The sequence below is a fragment of the Helianthus annuus genome, chromosome 5, assembly GCF_002127325.2.
Source record: "Helianthus annuus cultivar XRQ/B chromosome 5, HanXRQr2.0-SUNRISE, whole genome shotgun sequence".
NCBI classification, from domain to species: Eukaryota; Viridiplantae; Streptophyta; class Magnoliopsida; order Asterales; family Asteraceae; genus Helianthus; species Helianthus annuus.
The window spans coordinates 123,129,582-123,138,541 of NC_035437.2; the positions used below are offsets into that span (position 1 = coordinate 123,129,582).

The 8,960-nt window shown below is 34.6% G+C and overlaps 1 non-coding gene across 1 annotated transcript; it reads right to left on the reverse strand.

Moving 5' to 3' along the window:
- Positions 1 to 457: 457 nt before the first annotated feature.
- Positions 458 to 561, reverse strand: LOC118492609. The gene has a single exon (XR_004894615.1). It is a non-coding gene; the product is annotated as a small nucleolar RNA R71 (small nucleolar RNA).
- Between the last annotated feature and the right edge of the window lie 8,399 nt (positions 562 to 8,960).

The following is an 8,960-nucleotide window of genomic DNA, read 5'->3' on the forward strand; positions in this document are numbered from 1 at the left end:
TGGTCTTGCATTCCGGCTTGGTATAACTAAACCACTTGCCGAACCCGAAAGATTTCTCTATTAAAGTCTTAGAGAAAAATCTCGTCAAAATATGGCGGCACTTAATCCACCCGATCTCACCATTTCCGAATTTGCAAAGCCATCCATTGATGTTTTGGGATCTAGTATAGCTAGTCCAAAGATCGATGCCGAACAGTTTGGAATCAAGTCTCATGTCATTCACATGATACAATCATCGTGTACCTTTCATGGCCTCCCGATGAAGATCCTCATGCTCATATTGCAAATTTCCTTGAAATCTGTGATACCTTCAAGCTTCATAATGTCGCACCCGACTCCATTCATATTCGATGTTTCCTTTCTTACTAAAGGACCACGCTAAGACATGGCTAAATTCACAACAAACGGGTTCCATATCTACATGGAATGACCTTGCCCAAAAATTTCTTTTAAAATACTTCCCACCTACAAAACTAATTTTACCCAAGAAGAAGGTGAATCACTATGTGAAGCATGGGAGCGTATCAAGGACATGTTTCGAAAATGTCCTCACCATGGACTTGAAGTTTGGCGTCAAGTCTCATCCTTCTACAATGGGTTCACAAACCAATCAAGACAAACTCTTGATGCAACTACGGGAGGAATATTTGGAAACAAGAGGCCACAAGAAGCTTATGATCTCATTGAAAATATTGCCATGAATAGCTATCAATGGCATAATACAAGGGCAAACCGAGGAGGAAGACAAGGTTTATATCAAGTGGATACGGTTACTTCACTCGTAGATCAAGTCGATGCCTTCACAACTCGCCTTAACCAATTGAAGAAAGCACAAATTAATGCGGTCACTGCAGACTTTAACAACTCTTCTCAAGATGGCCAAACACCACCTTTGGAAGTAGAGTAAGTTGATTTGTCAACACCAACCACCAACAAAACAAACCCAATAGCAAGACTTACAATCTGGGTTGGCATAACCATCCTAACTTCAATTGGAAATACGAGGTGCCTTAGTGTGCATGATCGTGACGCCACATATCGTGGACTTTTGTTGACCACTATTGGATTGACTTGTAGACTTTGTGCTCATAGGTGTTGTGCACGACCATGCCCATAGCCTGCCACGATCGTGCCTATCTGGCAACTTAATGATTTCCTTGGAATCTTGGATTTTTGCCTCGTTTACGTTCGTTTTTCACTTATTTTTATCTCGAGACCTTGGAAACCTGTATTTGTTAAATAAGAATGATTTAGGTAATATTTTCAAAAAAAAAGTCATAAAAGTACCTAGAATTAGGGGATAACTATGCACTAAAAATATGTATAATTGATGGCACATCATAAACCCCACACTTAGAAATCATTTGTCCTCAAGCAATCTATCAAGTTTTTAGTTGAAAATAGTAGGTGGTCCAGAAGTCTTTGGACATTACCTACCTCCAACGAGTTACAACTTACTAACACTTTTTGGATAATGATGAATCATGACATGCCTACTAAAACATTGGTTATACATAGTTTTACACACCTCACAATGTTCACTTAACTCTTGGCTATGTTTGGGCTGAGTTTTTATGAGTGTAACACTCAAGTTAATCTGAATCCATGTATGAGTCATAGGCTTGTATGTAAGTCATATCTACACCAATCACTTAGCAAATTTTCATGAATCAAGAGGGTTTCTTTGGGTGATATGGTAAGGTATATGGTGGTTAAGTGGTGTTAAAGGTTTAGGTGGATGGTATTGGGATATAGTCAATGCTTTTCATAGAACACTAGATGATGATCCTTCTAAAGTGATTGAAATGATGTTAGTGACTCTTTTTAGGTCAGATCGTCAAGATCATTCAACAACTCTTCTTGCCTAAATTTCTTCTAATTGTAGACACTTAAACTATCCTTTCTCTTCGAACTGTTCGGCGAGTTTTAACCTAATAGCATCCAATAGGACTAGGTTCATACCTACTTCTTGTCGGAGTCGTTTCGTTTCTTCTTAGTGACACTCTTTGTGGAATTGTGGCTTTTAATGTGTGCCACTTCCTTTCTTGCTTCCCGCTATCTGATGTGCGGTTTCCCTAATTCCTCACATTTTGAAGGCTCCCCAATGAATATATATAGGGGATGGTTCGATGAGAAACACTAAAAAAGTGAGAAACAGGGGAACCATGCATTTAGCATGTTAAAAATTCAATCTAACATCTTTATATGTAAAAACTCCGAAAAAAAATTTGAAAAAAAAAATAATTTTTAGAATATTATATTGAATTTTTAAGACATAGTTAACATCTTAATTACATTGTTCCCGGCTTTTTTAGTGTTCCTTTTTGAACCTCACACTATATATATTAGGGAGAAACCCCTAGAAACTCCAACCTCCCAATTAAAAAAAAAATAACACATGTGATATACATGTTTTTAAGGGTTTCGAATAAAAAACAATCAAAAAGCATAATAAAACAAAAAAAAGTTTATGTGTAACATATGTAACAGTCACGTTACACACTGTTACATAGAAACTTTTTTTTCAAAACCTCCTGGCGGTTTTTTTTTTTTTTGTTTTTTTTTATTTATTTTTTTTTTTTTGCTTAAAACGATTAAAAACAAAAATATTACATGTGTTATTTTTTTCAAAAACAAAATTGTTTGATTGGAGTTTCCTTGGTTTCTCCCCAAACTTGGATTTTCTCTCTCTGCTTGGAGATCTTAAGAGAACACATGGTAATTGAAAACCATATGAACCATTTTAGATCACTCATTTCCTTTAAAAAAACATTAAAAAATATTTGTTAAATGCCCTCTCTCTAGGATTTTCTTTTAGTTGTACGTAATTGTAGATTATCAAACATTACATCATAATATTCCTTTAGGATTCGGTTCAAGGAGGAACCACTACCAGTTACGAGAACCATGAGAACTCTTCTCATCCAATAGAATTTTAACATATCACCTATAATCAATTTAATTTAAAAGGGTATTTTAGTCTTTTTCTCTCAATGTCACATCCTCTCTCTTATCTATAATACACATCAAATTATCATTTATGTTTGACATAACAATATCTCTCTCATTTCATCTCTTTTATACTTTTTATATTTAAAATTGGGAAAAAAATATCTTAGGTTTTAAATTCAAACACCAAAAGTATTACGTAATTTAGAAAATACAAAAATATCGAAAATGGTATCTATTTCTTTTTGCTCTATTTTCCCTAATTCTGACATAATGTTCTTTATAAAATGCAAGCTATATTTGTGTTATATGTTTATTAGAAAATACAAAGTTATTGAAAATGATATTTATTTCTTTTTCCTCTATTTTCCCTAATTCTGACATAAGGTTCTTTATAAAATGCAAGATATATTTGTGTTGTATGTTTATTGAGAATTTCTATCTTATTCGTTAACGTTTGATGACTTTGTATTACAACTTTTTTTTAAAAAAAAAAACAATTGACAACGTACGTAAAAAAGTTTTGACAACGTACGTAAAAAAAGTTTTGGCAACGTGCGTAAAAAATGTTTGACAACGTGCGTAAACATTTACACGAACTGAGTATGAGAACACCACTTTGTAAATAAATAAATAAATAAATAAATAATTGTTTTGACAACGTGCGTAAAAAAGGTTTTTTATGCCCCTGATCGCTGACCCGAGCTCCTCTAAACATCACGCGTAAATCTAATTTTCAAACGTATGTAAAAACGGCAGGCATAAAATTGTTTTCACGTATGTCTGAAAAATGTTTTTACGTAAGTTGTTGAATGTAAAATATTTTTTTTGCGCACGGTGTCGAATAAAAAAAATGTTTTTTATGCCCCTGATCGTCGGTTCGAGCTCCTCTAAATGTCACGCGTAAACCTATTTTTCAAACGTACGTAAAAACGGCACGCGTAAATGTTTAGTTTTTACTTACGTTTGAAAAATTGTTTCTCGTACGTTTGAAAAAAGTTTTTTTACGCCCCTGATCAAAGATTGAATACGTTTTCTTTTTATACATGTAATGTGATTTTTTTGTATAAAAAATCATGTGTTATAATTAGTTCCTTTTTTTAAATAGATAAATATAATTAATGTCGACATCAAGAGTAATGTAGTCTATGATGTTTGATTGTCAGTTTGACAAGTTGACATGAATAGTACACAAGTCAAATTTTCCAAAATACCCCTTTGTACTATTTATTTATTTTTAAGCAATAAAATCATTAAAAGACAAATCAAACTTAAACAATTCAATCTCAACCACTCATACATGCGAGATCTAGTGTGGATAATGGTTCCAATGGCTCTCGCATCTAAAGGTGGTTCCTATTTTACCCCATCCCTATTCCTTTATATACATATATCTATAATCATTTAAACACATTTGTACATATATGTACATTATCAAACATATATGTGTGATACTTATTTTCAATTTTAAAAACGTATGTATACATGTGTATAACTAAAAAATGACAAACGAGTGATTAGCAAAAAAATTGCCTAGAAAAAATGAGTGGTTCCAGAATGGTTCTCAGGGTTCTCAATTACCTAAGTAATTCTCACACGATCCTAATAATTGCAGAACTTACAGAAATCCTAATAAAAAATCATTCTACTAATATATTTTTATATTTAACATTGTTTAAGGGTATTTTTTATCATTTATTATGATTTCATGTGTGTTAAGTGTAGTTTTATCATTTTTTTCATATGTAATTTTATAATTACATATATGTAAATTTGTTCATTTACACATGTGTAAACTAGTTCCTTTACACATATGTAAATTAGTTATTACATATAAATAATCTAGTTTTTCATATATGTAATCATATAAATACATATAATATATCCTTAAATAATATTAAATATAAAATATATAAAAAATAATTGTTTATTAACGATTCTGAAAGTTCTGAAATATTTAGAGTTCTGAAAGGAACTCAACCCTATATATATATAGGGGAAGGTTCAAATGAAAACCACTTTTATTGTGAAAACTCAAAAACTAACTAAAAAAAGCCTAAAAACACACCAAAAAAATTTCTTTTTTTACAATTTTTATATTAAAAATCGCTATTTAAAAAAAACTTTTTTTCAAAAAAAAATTATTGTAGTACACATGTGTAATACTACACATGTGATGTGTAGTATTACACATGTGCAGTACAAATTTTTTTTTTTTTGAAAATTTTTTTTATATATATATAAAATAGCGAAAATTGGTATGCAAAAAAAATTGGTATATTTTTTTGGCTTTTTTAATTTGTTTTCGTGATAACTAGTGGTTTTCATTTGCACCTTCCCCTATATATATATATATATATATATATATATATATATATATATATATATATATAGGGGATGGTTCAAATGAAAACCACTTTTATTGTGAAAACTCGAAAACTAACTAAAAAAGCCTAAAAAATACACGAAAAAAAATTCTTTTTTTTCAAATTTTTTTATAAAAATCGTTGGTTTTTATATATAAAAAAAACACTTTTTTTCAAAAAAAAAAATTGTAGTACACATGTGTAATAATACACATGTGCAGTAGTACACATGTGCACTACACAAAAAAAAATTGTTTATATAAAAAAAACCTGCGAAATTTGGTTTGCAAAAAAAAAATTTTGTATGTTTTTTTGGCTTTTTTTAATTAGTTTTCGAGTTTTCACAATAATTAGTGGTTTTCATTTGAACCTTCCCCTATATATATATATATATAGGATTAGGTTCAAGAGTGAACACTAGTGTAGCTTGTGAACTGAGTGAACTAATCCTGGCCATACACGTGTGTAGATCAATGGCCAGGATTTGATGTTGAAATACACTAGTGTATTTTACGATTTGATGATGAGATCCTGGCCATACACGTGTGTAGATCAATGACCAGGATTTGTTTACTCAGTTTGCAAATACATTAGTGTTCACTCTAGAACCCCACCCTATATATATATATATATATATATATATATATATATATATATATATATATATATATATATATATATATGGAGCCGCTGAAATAGAAACCATCCCTAGTTGTGAGAACCACTCTACACCAATCAGAATAAGGGGTATTTTGGTCATTTCCTTCAAAATGTCTAATCTATCTCTCTCTCTTCATTTAACGTATTTAATGTCAGCAGACTTTTATATATCATCTCTCATCTCTCATCTCACTTCTCTCTCTCTCAAGCTTCTTCATTTTCTCCGGTGGTTCCGGTGGACGCTTTCGCCGCACAGGGGTTGGGTGGGTCTCTGAACCCTCAAACCCTCATCTCCCATCACTGTCACCGGCGACACCGTCACCGGTGACACCACCACCGCCGCCATTGTTTGATGGTGACCCCATCGTTTCTCCGACGATGTGGTAGGTGAAGGGGTGGGTGAGGGGAGTGTGAACCTGTGGCGCAGTCGGTGGTGGAGGAGGTGGTAGGTGAGGAACACAGTCATCATTTTCTCTCTCTTGCCCGAGATAGGGGGACCTGTCGTCTGCCCTTCTTCCGCCGCACCACCGTAACAGTGGTGGCCGGCCCCCCGTCTGCCGTTTGACGTCGCGATCAGAAGAAGAAGATGAATGATGAGCATGATATTGTGGGTTTCTCTCTCTAGAAATGGTGGGTATTGATTTGTGTTCTTGATTCTGTTGGTATTTTGGTATGTTGGGGGGTTGATTGGTGTTCTTGATTTGTGTTGTTTCGTTTTTTATGTTGGGGGTTGATCTATGTTGATTCATTTTTTATGTTGGGGGTTTGATCTGTGTTGATTTGTGTTTCTCTCTCTACAAAAAATGGTGGGTGTTGATCTGTTTTGATTCGTTTTTTGATGCTGGGGGTTGAGTTATGTTCTTGATTCTGTTGGTATTTTGGTATGTTGGGGGTTGATGTGTGTTCTTGACTTCTGTTGATTTGTATTCTTGATTCTGTGGGTTTTGATCTGTTGGATTGGGGCGATGATGATGCAAAAAAACGTATATTTTGATGACGATGGCACGGCAAGGATGGTGGAGGGTAGGTTTTTGAACCTGCAACCCCACTTTGCAGCCTCTGATTATCGGAAAATCTGAGCCAAACCCCATTTTTTTCAAGAATCCACTCATTGTTTGATTTTTGTTGTTGGTTTTTTATATTTTTTCCCGGTAGATGATGATAACAATCTATCTGAGACACCTACCGAGTTGCGATTTCTAGGTGCGTTCGTTTTCTGTAAAAAAGTTTTTGTAAAAAAAAAAGTTAAAACCGTAAACTTTTTAACGTAAAACGTAAAACGTAAATTTTTTAACGTAAAACTTAAACTTTTTAACGTAAAGCGTAAAACGTAAACTTTTTAACGTAAAATGTAAACCTTTTAACGTAAGACGTAAACTTTGTTTTGTTAAAAAAAAAATCTGAATTTAAAATGGATTTTAATAAAAAAAATTATGTTTAAAAAAAACAACTTATTAATATAATAATACAAAAAAAGTAATAAAAAATAATAAAGACAAAAAAAACAAAAAAGAGTAAATTTACTAAATTGCCCTTTTGCATTAAAATATTAAAAACATAATAAGACAAAAAGTATTTAATATTATTTTTAACTACTTTTAGGTGGTGTTTGTTTTTTTGCTAGAAGCACGTCAGAACCTCTTATGTCTGCGCTGCGCGGACCACGCGCAGACATAAGGGTCTGCAGCTTGTTTGTTTTCTCGTAGACCTTTTATTAAAAAAGGTCTAAGAGACCTCTGCTTCAAACAGACATTGAACCTTGTCTTCTAAGGTCTGCACACCTCTTCTCCCTCTTCTCACCTTCTCCTCTTCTCCCTCCAGACACCACCTCCTTTGCCACCACCTCCACCTCCGCCGCCCACCTCCACTCCGCCACCACCTCCCACCCTTGCTCCCTAAATCGTCACCATCAATCCCCAAATCCGCCAGACACCTCCATCCGCCACCACCTGCACCACCACAACCTCCTCCGACACCTCCACCTCCTCCGACACCTCCATCCACTGCCACCATCACACCTCCGACACCCATCACCTCCACCTTCAACAATCACCACCTCCACCTCTGAAATCATAACCACCACCGTCAATCCTACCGTCGATCTCTCTCTCTCTTCAGAAACCCCCCAAATCGAAGCCATGGCCGTCAATCATAACCACCACTGTTCTCTTCTCCCTCTCTCTCTCTCTCTCTCTCTCTCTCTTCAGAAACACCCAAATCGAAGCCATGGTGAAATTAGGGTTTCGTTTTTATGTTGGTTGACGGCGGCTGAAGTGGTGGTGTTTGGCTTCGTGTTGGCTGAAGTGGTGGTGGTTGGTTGTGGTGGGGGTGGACGGTGGTTGTGTTGGTAGAGGGAGGCAGAGAGATAGAGAGATCAGAGAGATGGTGTGTGTTGTGTGTGTGTGTTTAGTGTGAGAAGATGTTTTTATATATATAAAAAAACATACCCTCTTCTCCTTGCAGACTGCAGACATTTGGTCCACCTCTTCTCCTGCAGATGCCTGCAGATGTGGTCCGCAGACTGCAGACATTTTCCTGCAGAAAAAACAAACAGCACCTTAATCTTGTCCATCCATCTTGAAGATCTAATGGTTCTAAAGTGGTTCTCTCGGTTCTCACAACTAGGGGTAGTTTTTATTTTAGCGGCCCCCTATATATATACTAGGAAGGAGCCCGCGCGATGCAACGGGAAACACAAGCACTGCGAGGGTTTGCATAGTTCGATCGGTTGAGTCATTATCCTCAACTGAAGCAGAAACCCAAGTTATCGGTTAGTCTATTTTATTAACCAACTGATTTTCGGTTAATCAGTTCGGTTTATTCAGCTAGATTGATGGTTTTTGGTTCAGTTCATTTAATTGCAATTAATAGCCAAAATCAAACTTCGGCTAGAACTTTTGCTTAAAAATACATGAAATCATGGTTTTAATGTTTGAAATTGATGTATAAATACGTGAAACAGAAGTATAAATACATGAAATGGAT